This window comes from Mesocricetus auratus, unplaced genomic scaffold (assembly GCF_017639785.1).
Source record: "Mesocricetus auratus isolate SY011 unplaced genomic scaffold, BCM_Maur_2.0 Super-Scaffold_15014, whole genome shotgun sequence".
Taxonomy (NCBI): domain Eukaryota; kingdom Metazoa; phylum Chordata; class Mammalia; order Rodentia; family Cricetidae; genus Mesocricetus; species Mesocricetus auratus.
The window spans coordinates 9661768-9686906 of record NW_024429186.1 but is presented as its reverse complement, the minus strand read 5'-3'; the positions used below and the strand labels follow the sequence as shown (position 1 = coordinate 9686906).

The window sequence follows — 25139 nt, the reverse complement described above, 5'->3', positions numbered from 1 at the left end:
GTTCGCATATGAATTATAATTAATGGATTAAGCCCCAGTGAGGGTCAACACCTCACTTCTAAATCTTTTTACTTGACTCTCTAAGAAACCACCATAACAACTTGAATCCTAACTAGAAAGTAGTGAGAGGGAAAATGTGGAAAACATTTGAAAAATACCAATCTTGTCATTACCTTCCGTGCTTCGTTCTCCCTGGATGGATGCTGACTGACACGTTGTTTCCTGGCTGGGAGGTCCATGGTTATCCGGTCCCCATGTGTGAGGATTAAGAGAACTGATGTAAGTGGAGTCAAAGTTCTTGTTTTGCTTTGAGAGGCCTTGATAAGACACTCTTGTCTTGGTAAAGTCATGCATAGACTACTGTTAGGCCAACTATGACTGTGAGGTCAATTTAACCTGACCATGAACACAGTGCTGAGGGAATCCAAAATTAAGATACAGAGATTCAGGATTGCACAAAATCTGTAGAATTACTTCAATACCTCAGGATTTTGTGCTAGGATCTTCTCATGAAGAGTTATGTAACTATTACAAGTGACACAAATAGGTAATAATAATATAGAAAGCGAAAGAGAAAGGAAGAGGTGGTGTTGGATCAATGATGACCACTGATGATGTATGATCCGGGGATCATGATTACAGGTCTGGGAGTCTGAGGTTCACACCAGAACACTGTAGCGTGAGATTTTGATACAGATGTCATGTGTAGTATATATAGTGTGTCATCCTAATATTTATGTTCAGTTTGCATTCCATTTATACAATTAGAATAAAATATAATAATAAGAGGGCAATGCATTCTCCAAAATAATACCAAGTAGTATGGGATTGTGATTCAAATGTCATGTGTAGCATATATAATGAGTTATCATAATATTTATGTTCATGAGTTTCCATTCCATTCATATACTTACTTTAAAATATATGTAATAAAGGTAAGAGGACAAAGCATTCTCCTATGATAGAAACTAGTAATATGAACAGGATATGTATATTTTAGAAACCCACAATAATTAATTTGCTGAGTCACAATCCTTTAGATGAGGATGCTATGTGCTGTTTAAAACAGTGTCTAAAATTCTTGTTTGTGTTAGGTCTGGGTCTCTTGTTTTTTTTTTTTTTTCTCAAGAAGGATGTGTCAGTTTAGAATAATTAGATGAGTAAAATAAAAAAGATACAATACAATGGCCATGGTATAGAACAAGGTTGTGTTTATAATACTTTCTTCTTTCCATCTCTGTGGATGACCCAAAGCCGAAGTTAATCTTTCATCTGCGTCATGACGTCTGTGGCTAGCCTAGGGTCTTGGGAGCACGGGTTGCCATGTAAGTATGGTATGTTCTTGTGTTACTTTGACTGTTTCTTCTTGTTGTTAAATGAATTATAATTTACTCAAGAATGAGACATCCAATTAATGACAGATGTGAAATATCCTGGACATAGCTTGTTAATATTTTCAAGACTAAAATAAATCTGATGATACACTGAGTCACCAAAAGAATTGCTTAAAAAATACAGAAGAAAGTAATTTGATAGCTTATATTTATCTGTCCACATCTGTTTATCCATCTATCCTCTATATGATATATCTGACATTAGTTTTGTCCTTTTTCTGTGGAATCCCTCCTACAATGGCCCTATCATAAATACAGAAAAAGCGTATTGTTATGTCAAGTAGTGAAGACAGCATGGAGGCCAGTGAGGACATTCTGTTGTGAAAGTTAGATGGTTGAGCCAGTCCCATACGACTCTAGAAAACACAAATTAACGGAACCATTCATTGTTTTGCAATGGTTATTGTGTTTATTTACTTATTTGTACACAGTATAGTATTAAAAGTTTTGTGCTCTTCCTTGAAGTTTCAGGTATAAAGAACCTATATGTTTGCCGATGGCTCCATGTATATTTATGAGTGACAGACAGTGTCAGCATCCTACTTCCTCCTACCTATGTAGAATATTTAGTTTTCCCCTGTTGAACAGGGAGTGTGTAGCTAGACAGTCGCATTGACTAGCTTTGGTTCTCCTGGTTTTGTCTGCTATGAAGTTGTAGGAAAGTGAATACATGACTCTGTGACTTTGCCAGTGAGCTTACTTACTATACAGTCCAAGTTTTTATTTTATTTTATTTTTGTTGTTGTTGTTGAGATGGACTTGAAATCTGTGCTCATGGCTGCTGGCTTCATGGTTCATTGTAGGCATTTGCTCTATTATTGGAAGAGAAGAAAGGAACAGTATGTAAAACTACAATGAGCAGATGGCAGAAGAATCCTCCAGTGCTGTTTGACTTTGAAGAATTAAAGTGGGTTGGGGAGAAGTCCTTGATTTAATATATAATCCAGGTGTATTGCTATACTCAGTCTTGGGGAGGAAGAGACAGCAGCCAGCTACAGGCCAATAAAAAACGTTGGGTCAAAAACACAAGGTGGGGGCTCCTGAAGAATGACATGTGAGGTTGACACTCGTCCTTTTCATGTGCACTTATGCAGATGATCGTGAACACACACACACATGCACACATGGGTCATGTATGCACACATGAACAGAGGCCCCCACACATGGCTTCCTCCACTCGCCCCCCACCACACACCTTGGTCCTTCGGAGGGTTTTGTCTAGATTTTCACTGTAAAGACAGAGCAAAATCGTGTGCATTAAATTTCTTTTAATCTGTTTTGCTTTGTACTCTCAGAACGAATGTTCCATGGGCATTATTTGCATTCTTATTTGGATTTGGTCTCAAGGTTTGTGACCAGAGCATATAGACTAGTTTTTATTCCATTAATTGGTGCTTTCAAAAATATAACTATGTACATAATCGCAGATTGTTAAATTCAGCATTGCTGATATAATCTTTATTAATTTGTATATATATATAAGTAGCGACCAGTCTAGAAAGACATAAACTTAATGCATCAATACGTTGCCCAATTGACTATGAAGCATCATTAAGGATCTCATTCGTATGCCTTTGCAACTCACTGGGCTCTACATCTAAAATGATGGATTAGTCAAGAAACAATTATAGAAATTAATACAGTTGATGGTATTTAGTGAATGATAACCATGGGTGCCATTTGTGTTGTGTGAGTGACCATAATCTAGTACTGTCCTACAAGATATAATCTATACCCATAATCTTAGTGACCGATGCAAAGAATTACCTTTTATAAATAGACAAAAAAAAACAAAATTAATTTGGTAAGTTACTCACCAACTAGGCAGGGCTAGAGAGATGGCTCAGGAGATAAAAAGTACTTGCTGCCCTGGCATACAACCAAATTTGGGATCAGTTACTCAAATAGCAGCTCACAACTGCCTACTTCATGCAATACACATGCATGCATGCAGAAAAAAATACTCACACAGGAAAATAAAAGCAAAACAAATGCTTGGTATAATTCCACAGCAATGTACTAATAATATATTAGTAAAAATACTAATAAATGTGGTGCTAATATATTCATGAGCACAATAGCCCATGAAGACAGGGATGACTGAGGAATATTATGTGCAACCTTCTTTATATTGTCAGAGGCGTGTACAGTGTTTTTATTCTTAACAGAGCATGTGACACTGTCGTACACACTTAGGTGAGTGACAAAAAAGAGGCATTAATGCCTGTAAGCAGAGTACATGAGTGAGAGAACAAAATGTCACTTTTTTTTAATGATCTCTTCTGTTTTGTACTCTCAGAATGGATTCCGCCCCCACGCTGATTTTCACACTCTCCCTTGGTCATGAGCCTCCTAATGAGCTGTTTCAGACTGTAATATAGACACAGTGTGAGTATAGTCTGCATTCTGATGCCGCTTGATGATGCTTCTAAAGGGCATTTACTGTATTAATAAGACTAGCCAAGGCAAATGTTGACTGTGTTATGTAGTTAAAATACAAAGATGATAAAATGTTGTCAGATTAAGGATATGTAATGAAAAAGGTTCTCATCCTTACAAACTATACAAAAGAACTTGGAATATTACTCTGGGTGAGTTAAAAGTATTTTAGTAGTCCCAGTGATCAATTGTTCAATAAGTATGCCTAAATTAATAGAGAAGAAGAGGCTGATGTTGGATCAATGATGACTGTGGGTGCTGTATGAGTCATAGATTGTGACTACAGGTCTGGAAGTCTGAGGTTCACATCATAACACATCTGGTGTGTACTATTATGTGAGTGATGAATGCTAGGCATAATTAGGTAAAATATAAGTAAAATACATATGGAAGTAATTTTCTAATTAAGGCATAATTCCACTGAAATAATTCTAAATGTAAGTGCCAAACAGTAATTCATTCAGATATGATGACTAAGGAACCTCCCTGAGCTAATATCATTGACAATATTTGTGGTAGGTTTAGAGCTTTGGCCATTTGTTTTCTTAAGTAGAGTACACCATAGAGTAGTGAGCACTTGGGTAAGGGAAAAGAGGGAATGAGCAAAAGAAGCAGAGAATGCATGGATAAGTGAGCAGAATGTCAATCTTTTTATAATTTCTTCTGCTTTATACTCTCAGAACGAAAACCTCCAAGATGATTCACACGTTCTTCCTTAGTCCTGTGTTTTGATGTTCGCTGTTTTTATATGAAAGATAGAGACCATGTGAGTATAGCCTGTGTTCTTTGTTGCTTTGTGTTGCTTTTAAGAACTGACTCTGTAGTGTTAAAGAACTGCTTATCATCTAGGAAGAGCAGCTGTAAAGGGTTAATATGGCTTGTGCATGAAACACAGTGTGAAGTTGAGAACATGCAGTGAGAGAGTTACTTACCACTGCAAAAGAACCTGGAGACATTTAAGATGTAATCAAGGATCTTGTATTTACTTTTTGTGAGACAGAATTGTTTTAATAGTACTAATGATGATTGATTGTTCAATAAATTCAAGCTGGTAGAAAAGGGGAGGCTGATGTTGGATCAGTGATGACTGTGGGTACTATATGAGTCGTGAATTATGACTACATGTCTGCGATTCTGAGGTTCACATCATAATTATCTAGTGTATTTTCCGTGATTTGGCGACAGATGTAAGGAATAGTTTACTTTTATAATTAGATGAATATAGATATTATTGTAATATAGTATTATAATATAGTATTCTGTAAGCAACCATTAGTAAGTCATTTACCAATTAGGACATAATTCCATAAAAAGACAACCTATATATACCAAAATGCAGTAGTATATTCACCAATGATGACTAAGATGTCACACTAAGTAATATTGTAGACAGGGTTATTTGTAGGGGCACAGCTTTGACCATTTGTTTCCATAAGAAGAAAATCTCATAGAATAATGGACACTTATATGAGGGATGAGAAGAACCCGGCAAGAGAGGCAGCTCACATGCATGGATAAGAGAACAGAGTGTCAATCTTCCTATATCCCCTGCTGTTCTATACTTTCAGAGTGGATGCCCTGCAAGCTGACGTTACACAGTCTTACTTGCACCTCAACCTCTTGATCCAGCCTATGTGTTCGTAGGATAGACAACGTGTGGGTATTGTCAGTGTTCATGTCTTGCTTTGGCTTGTTTTCACATTCCTCATGCTAGTGATGGAGCACTACCTATAATATGGAGGGCTAATCTTGACAAAATGCTTAACATGGCAAGTGTGGGAAGCACAAGGTTTATCAAAATGTTGCTAGCAGTCTGAGTGATACTCAAGGACCTTGCTATTAGGAGTTTGTGATTCTCTTAATATTATGAATGATTAGTCAGAAACACCCAGACAGTAATAGAAAAGAGGAGGGCTGGTGTTGGACCAATGATGAGCAGTGGTGGTGTATGATTCATGGATCATGACTAAAAGTCTTGAGTCTGAGGTCCACATCAGAATATCTAGCTCATACCACAGTCACTGAAAGCAATTAAGTGTGTTAGTCTATTCTTACAATTAGTTTAAAACAGAAATACAAATCTGTAGCGTATATCCCAATTAAAATGTAACTTAACAGGAATAGTCCTAATAATGTACACCAATATATGCCTAAAGATGCCATATGAATCATAATTAAAGCCATTTCATAGCCATGGCTATTCGTTTTCTCAAGAAACATACGTATTAGTGTAACACATACTTGGATGAAGTGTAAGAGGACAAGACAAGCAGAAGGCATGGATGAGTGGACACAGTATAAATCTTTATTATCTCTTCTGCTTTATACTCTCAGAATGGATTCCCCCAAGTTTGCTTACAAACTCCCCCTTGGTCGTGAGCTTCACGATGAACTCGTTGGGTTCAGAATGTAGATACCATGTGAGTATAGTCCATGCTCTTTTATTGCTTCATGTTGTTCACGATGAACTCGTTGGGTTCAGAATGTAGATACCATGTGAGTATAGTCCATGCTCTTTTATTGCTTCATGTTGTTCACGATGAACTCGTTGGGTTCAGAATGTAGATACCATGTGAGTATAGTCCATGCTCTTTTATTGCTTCATGTTGTTTTTATTTGCTCTGCACATACAGACAAAAACCCCACTTATCTGAGGACAGGCATTCCCCAAGGGTTAATATGGCACACGTGTGGTTTATGTTCAACTAAATTTCCAGGAATAACAATGTATAACAAGATATTCTAATCACAGTAAAAGATTCTGAGGACCTTTGGAGTATACTTAGGAATCTTGTCCTGAGAACTTATCATTCATAATCAAAACGATACTAGCGATCAGTGGCTTAATAAATATTCATGAATCCACAGAGAAGAATAGGGCCGATGTGGATAAATATTGACCACTTGTTGCATGTGAGTCATGGATCGTGACTGCAGGTCTGGGAGTCTGAGGGTCACGTCATGAAATATGTAGCTTAGACTCATCTTCTTAGTTGTAGATGCTAAGGGAGGTGGGACGTGATGTTATCCTAGTTCAGTCAATTGTCAAGTCATTTTCCAAGGATGATATAATTCCACAGAAAGAGTACCAAATCCAATTCACACTTGATGATTGAGGCTGCCGTATAGATTGAAATAAGGGGCCACTTGGTAGGGTCAGAGCCATAGCCGTTTGTTTTCTCACAAAGAACACATTGTAGTGCAACACTCACTCAGATGAGTGACAAGAAGAAACGGGCAGAGAATGCAGAGAGAATGCAAGGGTCTGTAAGCAGAGTACCTGAGTCGTTTTATAGGTCTTCTGCTATGTACACTCAGAACAGATACCCCCTACCTGACCTATGCATTCTTCCTTGTGCAAAAGCTTCACAGTCTGCCCATTGTGTCTGTAGAGTAGATTTTGTGTAAGCATATTCAGTCCGCCTGCTTGGTTTATATTACTTTTAAAGACAACTGAGTGTATTGATAAAACTCTAATTACTATCTGGAAGAGTAGTCACCATCAAGTGGGTAATATGGCATGTGGATAAACATGATGTTTAACAAAATTTTGCTAAATCAATAATGTATAACTTAAGAGATGCTCAATGTGAGAAAAAAAATCCTATAGCAGCCAGTTGTATACTGAAAAAATCTTGCCCTTAGATTATTATGTGGTTCATAATTATCTAATTAACCATTTGGAGATTAATAGTAAAGAGATGACCACTGGTGGCAGGAGTTGTGAATCACAACTGTAGACCTAGTGGTCTGAGGTCCATAACATGGAATACTTAGTGTAACCTCATTATCTCAGTGACCAATATTAGGAGTAATCTATATTTACAGTTAGATAAAATATAAATAAAATACATTTCTATGCCATTTTATAATCAACACTTAATTTAGTAAGTGTATTAAACATACTTCAAAATAATAACTCATTCTGATGAGGTAGCTGAGTCTATCACATGAGTTAAGATTATAGGCATTGTTCCAGTAGAGTCAGCATAATAGCTATTCGTTTTGTCAGTAAGAACATATAGTAGTGCAATGTGTGTGTAATGAGTGATAAGAAGAGAGGAGTAAGGCAAGCAAGCAGAGAGCATGGATGAGTGAACAGATGCCAATGTTCTGCCTTATACTCTCAGAATGAATTTCCCTAATGATTCTCAAATTCTCACTCCGATGTGAGCTTCATGTTCAGCTCTTTGCATTCATAATATAGACACGGTGTGAGCACAGCCAGCACTCCTGTATTGGTTCATGTTGTTTTTAGTGACAGTGCATATAATGATTTAGAAAACCCCTCTTAACATCTTAGAAGAGTAGCCACCACCAAAGGGTTAATACAGCATGTGGGTGAACCACAATGTTTAAATTTTTTTCCAGATTAAGAATTGGTAAAGCCTTTACTAATTAATGTGTAACTCTACAGCAGGAGTAATACTAATATATACTAAAGTAGTTTGTTCTGATAGCATTATTTTGGCTGCCATATAGTTATAATTAAAACCCATGATCCTTGTGTATCAGAACCATGACCATTTGTTTTCTCAAGAACACAAACTAGTTTAATATACACCTAGATTAGGGCTAAGAAGAAAGAAGCAAGATAAACAGAATCCACTGTTGAGTAAACAAAATATCAATTTTTCAATCTCATCTACTTTGTACTATCAGGATGGATACCCCCAATGTGATGTGTACCTTGTCCACTGGTCGTGTGCTCTGTGATTAACACTGTGGGTTCATAACATATACACAGTGTGTGTACAGTCAGTGTCCTTGTTTTGATTTGGGGTTTTGTGACATGCTATTCCTGTATTGATAAAGACTACTTATCATTTAAGATGAGAAGCCATTGCCAAATGATTAATGTGCAAAGTGCATGAACACAGTGTTTAATAATATTTTGTCAAATTAAAAATTTATGACAAAATAGATATTCAACATTGCAATATCCCGAGGAGCTCTTAAGTATGCTCAAGAATCTTATCATTAGGTTTTTGTGATTCATAATTATTTCGATAGTACTAGTGATCAATTGCTCAATGAAAGTGCACAAATTAATAGAGAAGAGGAAGACTGATGTTGGGTCGATGATGAGTGCTGGAGCTATATGATTCATCTACTGTGACTACAGGTCTGGGAGTCTGAGGTTCACATCATGAAATAGCAGATTCAGGATATTAGTAACAGAAGATAGGAACAGTATACTTTTGCAGTTAGATACAATATAAATAAATTGATTAAGTCAATATCCAATTCAGGCCCAGTTTCACAGCAAAATACTAAATATACATGGCAAACACAGAAGTTCGTTCAGATTCTTAATTTAGGATAACATCGTTGGCCATGTTCTTGGTAGAGCCAGAACTGTGGCCACTTGATTGCTTAAGAAGAACACATCATACAATAATGAGCATTTATATAGGTAATAAGAAAAGAGCGACAACACAGTGCATGAATAAGTAAACAGAATGTCAATCTCTTTATATTCTCTTCTGCTCTGTACTCTCAGGATGGAATCCCCAAAGCTGATTTGCTACATTCTCCTTTTCTTGTGAGCTTCATGATGTGAAACTTATGATCAAAGTATAGACACCGAGTGAGTATTGTCTGCAGTCAGGTGTTGGTTTAGATTACTTTTACAGACTGTCCACTGTATTCATTCCATAGCCAAATGGAAGGATGATGTTGGATCTGTGATGACCAGTGGTGGCTTATGAGTCATGGATCATGATTACAGGTCTGGGAGTCTGAGATCCACATCATAAAATATCTACCTTACCCTCACAACTCTGGTAAAGATAAGAGTGACAGTCTACTTTATTAAGTGGATAAAAATGTTATCAAAAATAAATTTTAAGGCACATTCCAGTTCAAACATAACTGCACCACATGTGTATAATAATACATGTAAAGTAAAATACTTCAGTAAAATACTTCAGTCAACATGAAGTAGAATCATAGGCAATATTGTCAGTAGGGTCAAAATCTTGTGTCATTCATGTTTTTCCATCAAGAATGGATAATTATGTGAGTGATAAGAGATGGGTAAAGCAAGTAAACAGAGTGCATGGATGAGTGAATGAATGTCAGTCTTCATATTCTCTTCTGCTTTGTACTCCTAGGAAGAATTTCCCTCCAAAAATGATCTACACATTCTTCTTTGGTTTGGGACACAGTGTGAGTACATTCGGTGTTCTTTCTGGTGTTGCTTTTAATGCCTGTCCCTGTATCATCCTGGAAGAGTTTGTTGTGTCCAAAGGGTTAATATAGCTTGTTCATGAAACCCAATGTTTAACAAATTTAATCAAATTAAGAAAGTGTAATGAAAGAGACTCTCATCATGCCAAAAAAGCCCAAGGACCTTTGAGTATGCTCAAGGATCTTGTCTTTAGATTTTTGTGATTCATAATCATCTTAGTAATTTGAGTGATTGATTGCTCAATAAACATACATGAATTAACACAAAACAGGAAGGCTAATGCAGGATAAATGATGAGCATTGATGGCATATGAGATGAATATCATGACTGCAAGTATGAGAGTTTGAGATCCACCTCATAAAACACTAAATATATACCCATGATCATAGTGATGCTAATAATAACCTACCTTTTCAATTAGACAAAGTGTCAATAAAAGTAAATATGACTCAGGGATGGTGTTATTTGTCTTTAATAACAGCATTCAGGAGGCAGATGCTGGTGGATCTCTGATTTTGAAGTAAACCTGGTTTATAGAGTAAGTTCTAGGACAGTCAGGGCTATACAGTGGAACCTTGTCCTGAAACACCCCTGCAAAGTAATTTTCTTTTTCCTGCCCTTTGATACAATGTTTCTATGTGTATCCCTTTCTGATTTGTAATTATCTCAATAGTAATAAAAGTACATAAATTAATCAAGAAGCGGAGGGCTGATGTTGGATCTGTCATGACCGCTGGTGCCGTATGACCGTGGATCATGATTACAGGTCTGGGAGTCTGAGGTCTACATCATATGATAGTTAGCATCTACCCATGATCTTGAAACAGATGTTAGGAATTGCCTATTTTTAAAATTAGATAAAATATGAGCAAAAATATATAACTAGTGTAATTTTCAATCAAGATTTAACTCCACAGTGAGACTATTAAAATATACACCATTTTTTTAAATTGAGACTTGGTTACTGTCATGTCACATAACCTAAAATCCACAGGCACCATTCTTGGTAGGGTAGCTATGACAGTTTTCTAACAAGGAACACATAGTAATATATTGCAAACTTCTATGAGTGATAAGAATAGAAGGATGACAGGCAGAGTGCATGGATGAGTTACAAGAATGTCAATCTTTTGTTTTAACTACCTTTTGCTTTGTACTCTCAGAATTGATACTTCAAACCAGATATCCCCATTCTTGCTCATGATCTTCATGATTTGTTCTTTGTGTTGAGAATATACTGTGTGAGTAGTCAGTTTTCATGTGTTGGTCTTGGTGTCTTTTAAAAACTGTTCACACAATTGAGGAAACCCAATTGTCATCTGGGAGAATAATCATGAACAAATGATAATATAGCATATGAATGCTAAATTACTAAGTTCTTATGAATGAGATTATAGATATATAATGTATACTCTCAGATATTTTGTTGTCTCATGATTATATCAACAGTAGTATTCTATTGTCCAATAACCATGTAGATATTAATAGAAACATGGAAGGCTGATATTGGATCAGTGATGACTGCTGGTGCTGTAGGAGCTGTGGATCATGACTATAGGTCTGGAAGTCTAAGATTCACATCATAAATTATCTAAATTCTAGCCATTATCTGGTAGTAAATATGAGGGATTATGTACTTTTATAATTAGACAAATATATAAAAATTTTAAAATGTTAACACACACTCCAGCTAATATATGGTTAAACAGGAAGACTGCTAATACAAAACAGTAGTTCATTGTGATGGTGTAGCTGAGGATGACAAATGAAATGAAATCATAGGTAATATTATTGATAGGGTCACAGCGATATCTAGTGCTTATTTTCTCAAGGACACATTCTAATGTCATACATTTTGACAAGTGACAAGAGAGGAGCAGGAGCAAGCAGGTAGCAAGTGTAGATGAGTAACAAAATGTCAACCTTTTTTAATCTCCTCTGCTTTATATTCTCACAATGGATACCCCCAAGCTGATAGACACATTCTCCCTTTCCATAAGTTTTGTGATCAGTTCACTGGACTCATAAATACACACATTGTGAGTATAGACAATGTCTTATGTTAGTTCATGCTGCTTTAATGGGTAAAGAACTACTTACTATCTGAGAAGTCCAGCCATACCCCAAGGCTAATATGGCATGTATGCAAAATACATCATTTAACAATTTTTGTCAAATTAAGAATGTGCAACAAACGGCCATCTCATGATAGCAAAACATGCTGAAGCATATTGATGTATATTTAATAATTTTGTCCTCAAGTTTTGTGATTCATAATAATATCAATAATATGATGATGAATTTCCTTATTAAATGTGTATAAATTAATAGAGAAGAAGAGGACTGGTGTTGGATTGATGATGACCATTGATTGTGTATAGTCATGAATCATGACTATAAGTCTGTGAATCAACTCCACATCATTAAAGATAACAAGTTACTTTCTAATCAAAATATAATTGCACAGCAGAAGTCCTATAATATATGTTTATCATAGTAGTTCATTCAGACATGGTTTTTGAGGATACCAGGTGAACACATGTTGTAGGCTATGTCCTTTGTTACTTCAGAGCCCTGGTCATTTGTTTTCTCAAGAAGAATGCATCATGGTGTATTGCATACTTACATAGGGATAAAAAGAGAAGGGCAATGCTAGTGGATAGACTGCATTGGATTGTAGTCAGATTATCAATCTTTCTGTATTCTTTTTTGTCTTGTGCTCCTAGGCAGATACCCCCAAGCTGATTTACACATTCTCCGTTGGTCACAAGCTTCTTGACCTGCTGTTTGTGTTCTTAGGATAGACATAGTGTGAGTATAGTCAATATTCAATGTTCATGTCTTGGTTTGGACACTTTAGTAGACTATTGTATAGATGAAGTGCTTCTTGACATCTGGAAGTGCAATTACGGCCAAATTGTTAGTATGGCATATGGGTAAAAACAATGTTTAAAAATATTTTTTGCCCAGCTAATATTGTATGACCAAAGAGATACTTAATGTGTCAAAAGATCCTGAATAATCCTGAAGCATATTCAGGAATCTTGCTTTAGATATTTGTAATAAATGATTATTTCAGAAGGAGTAATGAATCATTATTAAATAAACATGTAGATATTAATAGAGAAGAGCAGGGATGATGTTGGATCGATGATGACCGTGGGTAGCTTATGAGTCGGACCGTGACTACAAATCTGAGTCTGAGGTCCACATCATAATTATCTAACTTATACCCACGACTCTAGTGCCAGAAGTATACGATAGTCTACTCTTACACTTAATGAAAATAGGAATAAAAATTGTTAAGGTATTTAAAAATTTTTGAAATTATCATATAATTATATCATTTATTCCATTTTCCTTCCCTCTCAGTCTTCCCATATATTCCTCCTTTGCCTTACTCATTCATGCTGATGCATACATATACATATTCATATACATATACATACACATACACATATAAACATATATATATATATATATGCATTCCTAAATTCAATATGCTCCATTTATATGACATTACTCTTACACATGTTTTCAGTGTTGACTGTTTAGTATTGGATGCCCAATTGGTGTGCTTTTCCTGAAGAAAACTATATCTTCCAATCTCAAAATTGTTAAGTTCCCTGTAGTTCTTTTGTGTAGGGTGAGGCCTCATAGGCTTTACCCAACAACTTTGGCATGTCTGTTGACATCTTTTAATTAGCCCAAATTCCATAAGAGTACTAATAAGGTATACCAGATATAATAAGTTATTCATACAGTATGTCTGAGGATACCAAATGAATTCAAACTATAGTTTATGTTCGTGGTAGGGTGACAGCCAAGTCTAATTTTTCCCTCATGAAGAACTCATCTCAATGTCACACATAATTATATGAGTGATAAGAGATGGGTAAAGAAAGTAACAAGAGTGCATGGATGAGTGAACAGAATGTCAATCTTTTTATATTCTCTTCTGCTTTGTACTCTCAGGATGGATTTCCCCACAAGGTGACTTACACATTCTCCTTTCATTGTGATCTTCATGATCATCTCTTTGGGGTTGCCATATAGACACAGTGTAAGTACATTCAGTGTTCTTGTGTTGCTTTTAATGGTTTCTCCTTTATTGACAAAAATCTCCTTAATGTCCTGGAAGAGGATCCATGGCAAAAGGAAAAATGTGGCATATGCATGAAGCACTATGTACAAAATAAAAATTTCAGATTAAGAATGTGCAATGAAATTATATCCCCATCATATCTAAAGAATCGAAGGAGCTTTCTAGTAAAGCCTTTGATGTTATCCTGAGATGTTTATGATTCATAATATCTCAGTAATTCTAGTGGGCAGTTGCTCAATAAACATGCAGAAATTAATTGAGAAAAGGAGGGCTGATGCTGGACCTGTGATGACCACTGGTACTGTAGGAGTTGTGGATCATGACGACAAGTCTGGTATTCTGAGGTCCACATCATAAATGAGCTAGTATTTACCCACCATCCTAGTGACAGATGATAAGAATACTCTACTTATCAATAAAAGTAAATTTGAAAGTCATTCTCTAATTGAGACATAATTACACAACAATACTGAAAAACATACCAAACAGACTTGAAAGCTGAGGATACCATGCCATATCAACTACCATTATAGACAATGTTTATAGGTAGGATCAGAGCCATGGCTTCTTGGTCCATAAAAAAGAACATAGCATAGTGTTATTGTATACTTAGCAGAATGATAAGAAGGATAATTTCAAGCATGCACATCTATGGATAAATAAACAGAATGCCAATCCTCTCATACGCTTTTCTTATTTTAACTCTCAGAATGGACCTCCAAGTTGATTTTCCTAATTCTTCTTGGTCATGAGCTCTGTGACCCACTGTTGGTATTCATAGGGTGGACAAAGTGTGAGTACAATCTTGTCTTGGTTTGAGTTGCCTTTGTGACTTACAATAGTAGTGCTGAAATTTTTCTTGCCATCTGGATGAGCTACCTTGTCCAAATCATGAATAATGGCATCTGGGTATCGTATAATGCTTACGAAAATTTACCAAATTAATAATTCATGAGGAAAGAAATATGCCACAGGGCTAATGACCTATAAAACTTGTATTATACTAAAACTTTTGTACTTTTGTTACTCATAATTACTTCAGTATCAAAAGTGAGCAGTTGCTCACTATGCATCAAGAAATTAATAGAGAAAAGGAGGGTTGATGTTGGATCTGTGATGACCACTGGTGGCTTATGAGTCGTGGATCGTGATTACAGGTCTGGGAGTCTGAGGTCCACATCATAAAATAGCTAACTTATACCCATGATCATAGTTGCAGATATGAATGATTTTCTACTTTTATAATCAGACAAAAGTTTTACATCTTTGGGTAAAATGGTAAATAATAACCATAACTTCTGTTAGGATCAAGGTTATGTTCAATATTATTAATTTTTTTCCAAAAGAAATATAACTGCATTTTGTTTGTTCTAAAATGACTAATAAGATGAAATAAAGAAATCAAGAATAGCAGGAGGAGTGATTTAGAGAAATCCCTAAGACCAGAGGACTATGATTTCAAGGCCAGTTTTGGGCTTGCTACAGCAATATATAATAATGATATTTAAGATAATGAAAGGTCATTAAGAGATAAGTGGCACCAAGTTAGTTCCAACCATCTTTTAGAATGTTAACACATTTTTAACATTTTGAATGATAACACAGGGAAACTCTTCCCCTCCATAGCACTGATATATTTCTCAAGAGAAAGTACCATCACCAAACACTTACCTTTTTTTTAACTTTGAGCCTTTGATACTTGAATTTTAATTACATCCTTTCCATACAATATATTATTCTGATCATGTTTTCCCCTCCCTTATCTCCTCATAGATCCTCCCTCCTCCACACCCACCCAATTCTACCTCATCTTTCTCTCTCTCTTTGGAAAACAAACAAGTAAATAACAACAACAACAAAAATGTGGAAAAAATAGAATAAAACAAATTCAACAAACATAAAAAGAAAGAAAAGCCATGCAGGGACAAACATGCCCTCAGACAACCCATAATACATACAATTGGAAATGATAATATATCAATTATAGACCAGTAACACTCAAAATAAACATACTTAGAAAGGTATTGAGAGATTAAAAATCTCAAAATACACCATCTAGTTCTTTTTGTGTTAGCCTTCCTTTAATGACTAGTGAAATGGAAGATAACATGCAAATGAATATATATGTAAGAAGAATCCTTTAACCCTTGTTTTATTTTGTACTCTCAGAATAGATGCCTTCCTCACTGGTCACCCGGTTGATGGAACATAGGAACACAGGGATCGATGTGAGTCAAGTTCTTGTCTTGGTTTTAATTCTTTACTGTTTTCTTCAAGGCATTACATAGAATGCAGTGAGAAATGTGATGTGGCCATGGAGCTTTTGGTTGACTAACATTTTTGATATCAATATTGATGTAAAGGCACAAAGCAGCCTATGTATAGTTGGTTATCATGATTCATAATTTTCACTAGTGAATGAATAACCAGCTAATAAACAATGCTATAAGTTCATCAGAGAAACTAGAGGCCAAGGTTGGATCAGTGATGACATCTTGTTGGGTATGAGCCGTGGATCATGACAACAGGTCTGGAAGTCTGAGTTCTACACCTTATGGCATCTAGTGTGTATGTTCTGATTCTAGAATTACTTGTTAGGTATGGTCATGCAGGTTATTATTCATCTTTTGAATTTTTCTTTGTTTTGAAAATTGAATCAATTAAAGAATGCTTATGCAAATATATATAAACATAAATTAAGCAACTCAACACTGTTCAGCATGATAATGCCAGTCAAGAAATAGTAATAAGTGATAGTTGTTTAGAAAGTGTTGCTTAATGGCATTACTAGCTAAGAACAAAAAATATTGAGTCATTGTTTCATTCAGAGCATGAGGATTTATTATTGTTTTATCAAGTAAATGAAACTATGACAATTTAGCTCCTACCCATGTGACTTAAAATGAAAGGATAAGTGGATAATATATATTTTTTGCAATTTTTTTCTTCTGTATACTGTCAGCATAGAAGCTTTCAGAGTGATGTTCATATTCTGGTTCCCGAGTCTACAGTTACCTTAATGTGTCAAGAACACAGAGATCAGTGTAAGTATGTTTACATCCCTTGATTTTTCATTTGGGGTGGGGGGAGGGTAAAAGCATCCAGAATTCACTAAAGCCAACTATGGCTGACTGAGAAATAATCATGGCCATCAAACATTATGCTCTTTAATCAATACTTGCAAAATGGAGCACAATAAAGAAAAAAACAGGTTCCCTCAAAGTAGTGATAGATGCTCTAGATGGCTTAAGGATGTTGTTCTTAGGTCTTATGATTCATAGTCGCAGATTAATTAACAAACAAATGTGGAAATTAAAAGAAAAGTGAAAGGACCTGTCTTGGGTCAATGATGACCACTATGAGTCATACATCATGATTACAGTTCTGGTAGTCTGAGGTCAACATTGACTCTTAGTGGTGGTCATCTACACAGATGTGGAAATAGAGGACACATTACATCCTTGCTAGTAGTGTTAATCAATTTTGGTTATATTACAAATAAATTCAGAAAGAATCAATAGATTCATAAGATAAAAATATGAGTAAGGGAATCATACTATTTTTTAAATTATAGAAAGCAGATGAAGGTGATTACTACTATGTATTGGAAATGTTAGATTTTTATTAGTAGTTCCAATATATTTCTTCTGTCAAATGACATGAATTTCAGAAATAATGGCCAATGGTCTTATTTTGAATTAGTAGAAATTCAGTGCTAATATGTTTCTGAAGAGAAAGTAAACACGACTGGATGTTGGAAGGCAAATTGAGTGGGCAGAACAGCATCTCAGTACTTCCTTGTCTATCTTCTCAGAAAGCCCAACTCCAGAACAATGGATGACTGCTGCCTGGTCCTGAGTTCTAAAGTTGCCAATGCCATCAGGGTCACAGCTACAATCGTGAGTAATTACAGCTTCATCTTTTAAATGTTTTCCTGGAAGATTTTCCATGTAGAGGTGTGATGTGCTTACAATGGTCAGGAAAAACAACTATAAATATGAGATCATATACAATATTGTATGAGGTTTGACCTGAACCAATAAAAAATGCCTGGATGCCACCACCTATAATTTATGCATGTTGAATACCAGATGTCTTGTACTTAAAAGTTACTTGAGTTACCACCACTGTTGGCAATAGTCATATAGTGGGTGGTGTTCATTTGCTTTCATTCTATTGTTATAATGTTATATGCTAACATTAGAAAAAGGGTCAAATGTAAGTAAATCATCATTCAATTATGAAAATGTCATGAAGGGAAAACAATCTATCATGATTGTTAAGAACCCTGAAACCAGTTAATGATGCCATGGGGACAAAGGCAGTTGCTAGTTCAGTGGTAGCACACTTGTCTTGCATGTGTGAGACCCTTGGTTATATCCTGGTGTCAAAAACCAAAGAAATAATAAAAGACAGTCTTCATGAATGTTATTTATTGGCCAATGTTTAAAAAATAGCACAGGCAGGAACCCCTATGAATATGAACAGAGGAATGAATAAAAGTTATGTGCACATATGTGCAGTAGTGCTTGGTTTGGAAATGATGGAGAGAATTGAGCAAGGCCAGTTGAGTGCACTGCACCCCATTTTCAAGTCACTTTGTTGCTTTGTACCCCTACTCATCAGTGTGGTGAGGTTAGTGTCAGATGCCCCTGTTTGGCACAGTGAAGCTAACTAGAGTAGTAATGTTTCATTTTCCTGACCATGCTATTTTTGAAAGTATTCCTTCTAATGTTGGAACACTCAGTTCTAACTGAGATGTCTCCATCAAATCCCTCCCTTCAGGGATCAGGGAAGCCTATGGAAGAGGAGGTGGAAAGATTATAAGAACCAGTGAGACTGGAAGACACCAAGGAAACAAGCCCTTCTAGACACAGCAGGACTGATGCAGATATGAATGAACTCATACAGACTGTGGCAGCATGCCCCGGGCCTGCACAAGTCTAAGCCAGATGGGGTCCCAGCACTGAGAGGGGAAGTGGACATAACCCCATATCCATAACCCGGATGCTATCTCCAACTGATAAACTCTCTCAATGGAAACTCTATTTTTCTCCCACGGACTCTCTCTGGATATATAAACGACCTGTGGGATGAGGCTCATGCTCACATCACCAACACAAAATGAACTCCCATGAACTCAATGGCATCCTTGGAAGCTTTTGTGACACACAATGCTTTGTCTGGATATTGTTTTTTCCCTATGGATATTTTGCTTATATATTGTGGTTTCTGATTTTATTTTTTGTGAGTTTTCTGTATGTGGGAATGCATGTATCTTAGAGTCTGTATTTGTTTCTTGTGATTTTTCATTCTAATGAGAGAATGAAAGAATGGGTCGGGTTAGGGTGGGTATGTAAATGGGGAGGGTCTGGGGGGTGTTGGGAGGGGACACTAATGCAAATATGTTGTATGAAGAAGTGTGTTTTCAATAAAAGATATTTCCTCTATCACTAAAACAGTGTGAAGTATATTTATTGCAAGTGAATGTCAGAAACATGGACAAATAATATGAGTGAGTGGCCCTTAGCTAGTCGTGTAAACTATATTATGAGATAAAAGATGTTGAGAATACGGAAGTCTGTATGCAATGGGGGTGGATTTCGCCTAAACACATTAGAGAGTGGTGTTTTGAGCTAAGGAAAGTTGAGAGTGTGCACATGTCTCTTTCCACATGATGATATTGTGCAGTCAGTGGTACAACACTGCCAAGTAGCCGCAGGCCCTGGTTCCATCATCAGTACCCAAAATGGTCATTGGTCAAATACCCTTCTTCTTAATGAACCTATCAATATTGATAAATAGTAACATATTCCAGAAAATATAAATATGGACAAATAAATATTTAAATCACCAAATGAATTAAACATGGCAGTGAAAACTTAAGAGAGCTTGAGATTTGCCTACAACTATATATGAGTAGCTCTATAGAGTTGGAACATAGAGACTGATGTGAGTTTTAAAGAGTATGTAATGTATACCTTTTACTGTATATGTACTCTTCATTTGAAATGTATTAAATATAGTTGAACCAAAGTAGCCATAGTCAATATAGAATTGATATGCAATATTGCAGTGGTCAGTCCTTGTGAAATATTAATGGATCACAAGTTAGTTATATTATCATTGCAGCAAATAATTGCCTAGATAGATGAAGAACTAGCCAAGGTTCATTCATGTTTAAAGTCTGTTAGTCTGCAGACTTTTGATCATTTACAGGCAGCTAGTGAGTTAATTGGTAAACAAGGCTGGATAATAAGAAATGAAGTAGCCAGAACCCTGGATCAATATAACTGCTGGTGTGAGCCGTAGGTGGGGAAGAGCGCCTGGAACACTGAAGCCCCAGAGAGAAATAATTATAACTTTTGCTCACTCCAAAACAAATGCTATAGATAGACAAACGATTTCATAAGAGTCTTGTCTGAATTTGTTTTTCACAGGTTTTGATTATTTTGCAGTCAGGAAATCAATAAGAGAATGTACAATCAAAACACTTGGTTGGACATGTTGAGAAGGTATGTTTTTTGTTGTAATTATTTAAAAGTATAAATAATCAATGTATAATTATAAATAAGTAAAGATGAAGGGGGCATAGTATCATATAATTATAAAAATGAGAAAGAACACTATTAAAAGTATTAATGCTAATAAATAGTGATGATTGGCCAAGGGAAAAGTGTCCAGAGATCTTTCTGTGGCTAATAGTAATGACAGAGAAGCTAAGTGATGGCTGATATTCTCACATTGGGTTAATGGAAGTTCAATATTGCCTTGTTCTTCTTAATAGACTATGAAATATACATTAAGTAAAATCAGATACATCTAAGTGATTGAACAGGGACTCAAAGATACCAGTGTCAATGGAAGAAATGTCTCAATTTTATCAGGGTATGCTTCTCTCTAGTGAGTTTGAGTCTACACTGGGCTATATAAGTCCCTCCTTTAAGAAAATCCAATTACTCAATGCACACAGTAAGGAAAAATGGAAAAAAGGGTGTGTCTGTATCCATTCTTAGCGTATGAAGTACAACAGCAAAAATAGTTAATGTGAACGTGCACTCAAACTCCCCCCGCACAAAGCTTATGAAAAGAATCAATGCTTTTTTTAAAAACTGAGTTTTTATAATTAATAGATATTGGTTGTATTGCTATTAGATATTTATGAACTAATTAATTAACACACTAAATGGGAATAAGTAGAAATGAATCCCACCGTGGGTACATTCTCTGGAGCTCTCAGTTCCAATAAAGACAGGAACAAATATATCATTTGTGGTTGAAGGGCTCTTTCTTATGGATGCTATAATGGAAAGGGAGCTTTTCCTTAGATGGTTTTTATGTAGCTATATTCTTGTAGTGTATACAGAAAAATGTATACTACAAAGTAAATTAAATATATTATTTCAAATTCATATATACATATTTGTAACTTGATGAATGAACCTGGACTGTGTCTCAATCTCCTTTTTCTCTGTTTTGCTTTTGACGTCCTAGGCTGACCTGTGAACTGGATTCTGTGTTCTGCAGGTTTCTCGTCCCTACCATTGCCTCTTTGGGTAGGAGCATTCTGTCTGCTATACCAGAGTTATTGGTTAGTTTGTTTTCTCTGTGACTCAATGGTATAGGGCCTTGCCATCCTCTTTGCCTCTTGGAAACAGAGGCCCAAGACAGATATGAACTTGTTCTATTTCTGTCTTGTTAATGACCCTGTGGAGGATGGCTAGGGATATACAATGATCTTATTTGTTTCATTTATTTGTTTTGGGAGGGTTGTGGCAGTTTCTCCCACAGCTTATACCTGTGGGGGTCAGAGGACAGCTTATGGGAATCAGTTCTCTCCTTCCCCCATGTGGGTCTTGGATATTGTTCATTTGACTTGGTGGCAGGCACCTCTGTCCACTGTACCATCTCACTGGTCCAGGACCTTGTTTTCTTTTTGTATTTACACACTTCATTTTATCAATGTAAAGTTGCTCATAGACCAGTAAACATGTATATAAGAAAATAAATCAAAGCCTTGCCTTACTGTTAATATTTACAAGGAGGATTGAAACATTAATGTAAACTCTGTATATTGATGTGTGTTAAGAAAAAGCACGGATCAAAGGCCTGAGTTCTTTATTAAGGATCAGATAGGCAGTGTGCTGAAAAACAATGGTTCGTGTTAGTAGCACGAGACATACTCGCAAATGCAGTCTCACACAAAGATGGTCATTTTGTTATCAGTGTTTATGACACAAAAATTTTAATTAATATCCAGTGAATTAATTAGTGAATAGGATGAAAGAGGACCATTTGGGTTAGTCTTTCTAACCTTCTTTGTTTTTTCTCTGAGGAAGGATCCTTTCCAGCTAACAGAGGACTGCCATGCTGCCTGCTTCGTGGGTGGAGACCACAGAGACCAATGTGAGTGAGAATTGATGTTCATGACCTTGTGAGTTTGTCTTGAAGCTTAATTACATTATTAAAAGTATAAAGAAGTGTTCACAAGGCCAACTGTGTAAAGTGATAAATATGGAACTAGCATGAAATATTACACTTATAAATTCATTGATGATAATTAGAGAACATGATATGAGTATGGCTGGCAATCCTAAAGGCATGAAGAATAATTATTGCTCTTAGGTTTCATGAATCACAGTTTTTAAAATTAGGACTATTGAATTAAATTACTTATTTAATAGACACATGTAAATTAGTGTGAATAAAGAGATCCCAACCAGGACCAATGGTGGTTTTGTCTAAATTGCTGAGGTCTGGTTACACAATGGATAAAGGTTATTGTCTCTGTTAGTGATTTTAGGGATAGGTTATTACAAAAATGAAAGGGTCACAGTATGGCTATATATACATGTATTTTATTACTACATTAAACAGTGGATTTTACTAAGAAATATACACAATCCATGTGTCTTATTTCTTTAAGACACAAGAAATAATGATAGTTCAGTTGTGCCAATTTTCTTTAAAGAAAATTAGCAAATGTTTCCCCGTCTCACTAGAAATGGTTTGACGGGGCGGGTGGAGAGTAAGTGTAGTGGAGTCTCACTCTGATTTTTGTTTGCTTTCCTTTGCATATCCCAGAACAAAAAATGCTTAAGTGTTCTCTGGTGTTCTGGAATTCTAGAGTTGCCCCTGTGTGTAGCAGCGTTTGGTCCACTCTGAGTAGTAGTAAAAGTTCTGCTCTTGGTTTGGATGGTTTGCTTTAGGACACACACTGTATCATGAAAAAAGGATTAGATGTATTCAAATCATGGGAATCATGGCCTACTGTAAATGTGGCATTGGGATCAAGCACTATATTGGTTAATTAATATAAGCAGTATGATGATTAGTTAAAGAAGAATCTAAGTGAACAAGTGATTGCATAGATGATTAACACATTTACGGGTATGCTTTTGAGTGTTTATCCATATCTCTGATTTAATGCATTATATATATATATATATATGTATAAAATTACCAATGGATCAATTTGAAATGTTATTCTCTTTTAAAGGATGAGAATAAAGTCCTTGTATTGCTTTGCCCAATACCATGCCTTTCCTTAAAAGAAAAGCTTTTATAAAGAACAATACACAGAGTCTAATTAGTGTTGCCACTTTGTGCCTTAGAATTGAGCATTCGCTGGGGCATGGACTGTCTATTGGTGACTACTCCCCTAGACTTCTTTTAAAGTAGCAGTTGTTAAATAAACAGACACATGAATTAATGAGGAGATGAGAGGCATGGTGCTGTTTGTTATTTAAATGCATAGTAAGATAATGATTGGAATGGATGGCCAACAGTTACTATGTTATGTCTTTAGCTGGGGGACATTATGGATAGTTACCAGTGACAGTCATTGGTTTGTGCCAGGTACGGGCTTATTTATCATGTTGCTAGAAAATGATTAAATATTGCATATTAATAGACAACTACATGACTGTGTCAGCAGATGAATGAAAAGAAGGATTGATGGAGAACTGTTCTTTTCTTTGTTTTCTCCTCTTTGCCCTCTCCACAATGGATGCACTGATGGCTTAACACTGTTGCAATGGAGATCATACGGCAGTCTCCCGTGAGTAATTGCGGTCTTGTTTTGATTTGGGGCACTTGTTCTAAGACATTGTTTGTACTTTATTATGTATTAAATATGATAAGTTCTATTATCACAGAACAATACAATTTGAAATGTTGTGATGACTGATAATGAGCAGCACAGAGTTCACCAACTAAAGATAGAATTAGTGAGGGATTTACATATATTGGTCTTTGGTTTCTTGAATCATGTATTTCAGTAGAATTTGTTCAGTAGAACAAATTATTTGTCCAATGAAAAGGCAGAAGGGAATCAGGAAAGGGAACTTCATGAATGGATTGATGATGACTACTGGTTCAGTCCAAATTGCAGCAATGCAGTCTATGTACAAGAGAGTCTAGGCTGTTGTCTGTGCTTCAGATGGAGAGGTTATCTCAGTGCTGACTTTGCCTTTCCTGCTTTGCACTTCTTAGCCCTTGCACCGTTCTGAGAAGCGACAAGCTGCACAGTGACCCCTGTGTGTAAGCGTGGGACCAATATGAGGAAGAGGGGCGATGAAGTGCTGGGTGGTCTCTTTAAGGCATCTGATGCCTGCTGTTTGGTAAGTTTCAACTGTAATCAAAGAAAGCCAATGCAGTTATCAACTGCTCTGAAACATTGTTGATGGATTAATTAGTTGATTAATTAGTTCTATAATGAGAGTCACTCAATGATACAAGTGAATCTGTAGGCTAACTTTAGGGATTTCTATGGATCCAACCTTCCCATGAGAGTTACAGGTCATAGACAGTTAATGATGTTATGGAAGTGAAAAACCAATTAGTAAACAAGTATAGATTTTTTATGAAAAGAAATAACATCTCAATGTCTTAGCCCAATAATGACAATTTTGAGAGTTCTCTTAAGAGGTATTACCATGTATGTCTGGAGACGGTGGCATTTTCAGAAAGAGGAAGTGTGGTCCACTTCCTGGGGCCATTTGCAAA

At 36.0% G+C, this 25139-nt stretch overlaps 1 long non-coding RNA gene, 14 other non-coding genes and 2 pseudogenes across 35 annotated transcripts in view; all 17 read left to right on the top strand.

The window, feature by feature from the left end:
* LOC106021001 overlaps nucleotides 1–19591 on the top strand; it is a 56672-nt gene extending 37081 nt beyond the window's left edge. For 7 of the 21 annotated variants that reach the window (XR_005876119.1, XR_005876115.1, XR_005876116.1 and 4 more), the window contains 15 exons: nucleotides 234–279; nucleotides 1255–1325; nucleotides 3694–3782; nucleotides 4514–4599; nucleotides 5402–5489; nucleotides 6168–6253; nucleotides 9337–9423; nucleotides 9950–10004; nucleotides 12754–12838; nucleotides 14003–14090; nucleotides 14842–14925; nucleotides 16302–16360; nucleotides 17095–17176; nucleotides 17947–18031; nucleotides 18918–19591. This is a non-coding gene — a long non-coding RNA (uncharacterized LOC106021001). Of the gene's footprint in view, nucleotides 1–233; nucleotides 280–1254; nucleotides 1335–2197; nucleotides 2302–3693; nucleotides 3783–4513; nucleotides 4600–5401; nucleotides 5490–6167; nucleotides 6254–9336; nucleotides 9424–9949; nucleotides 10005–11190; nucleotides 11269–12753; nucleotides 12839–14002; nucleotides 14091–14841; nucleotides 14926–16301; nucleotides 16361–17094; nucleotides 17177–17946; nucleotides 18032–18917 lie in introns of all 21 variants that reach the window. The other 14 variants (XR_005876130.1, XR_005876123.1, XR_005876135.1 and 11 more) reach the window with 14 other exon arrangements.
* On the top strand, nucleotides 592–663 carry LOC121139562. Its single transcript, XR_005876475.1, has one exon. It is a non-coding gene; the product is annotated as a small nucleolar RNA SNORD113/SNORD114 family (small nucleolar RNA).
* On the top strand, nucleotides 4069–4140 carry LOC121139560. The gene has a single exon (XR_005876473.1). It is a non-coding gene; the product is annotated as a small nucleolar RNA SNORD113/SNORD114 family (small nucleolar RNA).
* On the top strand, nucleotides 4907–4978 carry LOC121139564. Its single transcript, XR_005876477.1, has one exon. It is a non-coding gene; the product is annotated as a small nucleolar RNA SNORD113/SNORD114 family (small nucleolar RNA).
* LOC121139561 lies at nucleotides 5755–5825 on the top strand. Its single transcript, XR_005876474.1, has one exon. It is a non-coding gene; the product is annotated as a small nucleolar RNA SNORD113/SNORD114 family (small nucleolar RNA).
* On the top strand, nucleotides 6720–6791 carry LOC121139597. Its single transcript, XR_005876508.1, has one exon. It is a non-coding gene; the product is annotated as a small nucleolar RNA SNORD113/SNORD114 family (small nucleolar RNA).
* On the top strand, nucleotides 8908–8979 carry LOC121139579. Its single transcript, XR_005876492.1, has one exon. It is a non-coding gene; the product is annotated as a small nucleolar RNA SNORD113/SNORD114 family (small nucleolar RNA).
* On the top strand, nucleotides 9514–9585 carry LOC121139558. The gene has a single exon (XR_005876471.1). It is a non-coding gene; the product is annotated as a small nucleolar RNA SNORD113/SNORD114 family (small nucleolar RNA).
* On the top strand, nucleotides 10310–10381 carry LOC121139570. The gene has a single exon (XR_005876483.1). It is a non-coding gene; the product is annotated as a small nucleolar RNA SNORD113/SNORD114 family (small nucleolar RNA).
* LOC121139580 lies at nucleotides 10744–10814 on the top strand. Its single transcript, XR_005876493.1, has one exon. It is a non-coding gene; the product is annotated as a small nucleolar RNA SNORD113/SNORD114 family (small nucleolar RNA).
* On the top strand, nucleotides 11535–11606 carry LOC121139578. Its single transcript, XR_005876491.1, has one exon. It is a non-coding gene; the product is annotated as a small nucleolar RNA SNORD113/SNORD114 family (small nucleolar RNA).
* LOC121139603 lies at nucleotides 12378–12446 on the top strand. Its single transcript, XR_005876513.1, has one exon. It is a non-coding gene; the product is annotated as a small nucleolar RNA SNORD113/SNORD114 family (small nucleolar RNA).
* On the top strand, nucleotides 13171–13238 carry LOC121139588 (annotated as a pseudogene).
* Nucleotides 14411–14482, top strand: LOC121139566. The gene has a single exon (XR_005876479.1). It is a non-coding gene; the product is annotated as a small nucleolar RNA SNORD113/SNORD114 family (small nucleolar RNA).
* On the top strand, nucleotides 15239–15310 carry LOC121139559. Its single transcript, XR_005876472.1, has one exon. It is a non-coding gene; the product is annotated as a small nucleolar RNA SNORD113/SNORD114 family (small nucleolar RNA).
* On the top strand, nucleotides 16610–16681 carry LOC121139568. Its single transcript, XR_005876481.1, has one exon. It is a non-coding gene; the product is annotated as a small nucleolar RNA SNORD113/SNORD114 family (small nucleolar RNA).
* On the top strand, nucleotides 17472–17535 carry LOC121139581 (annotated as a pseudogene).
* Nucleotides 19592–25139: the final 5548 nt, after the last annotated feature.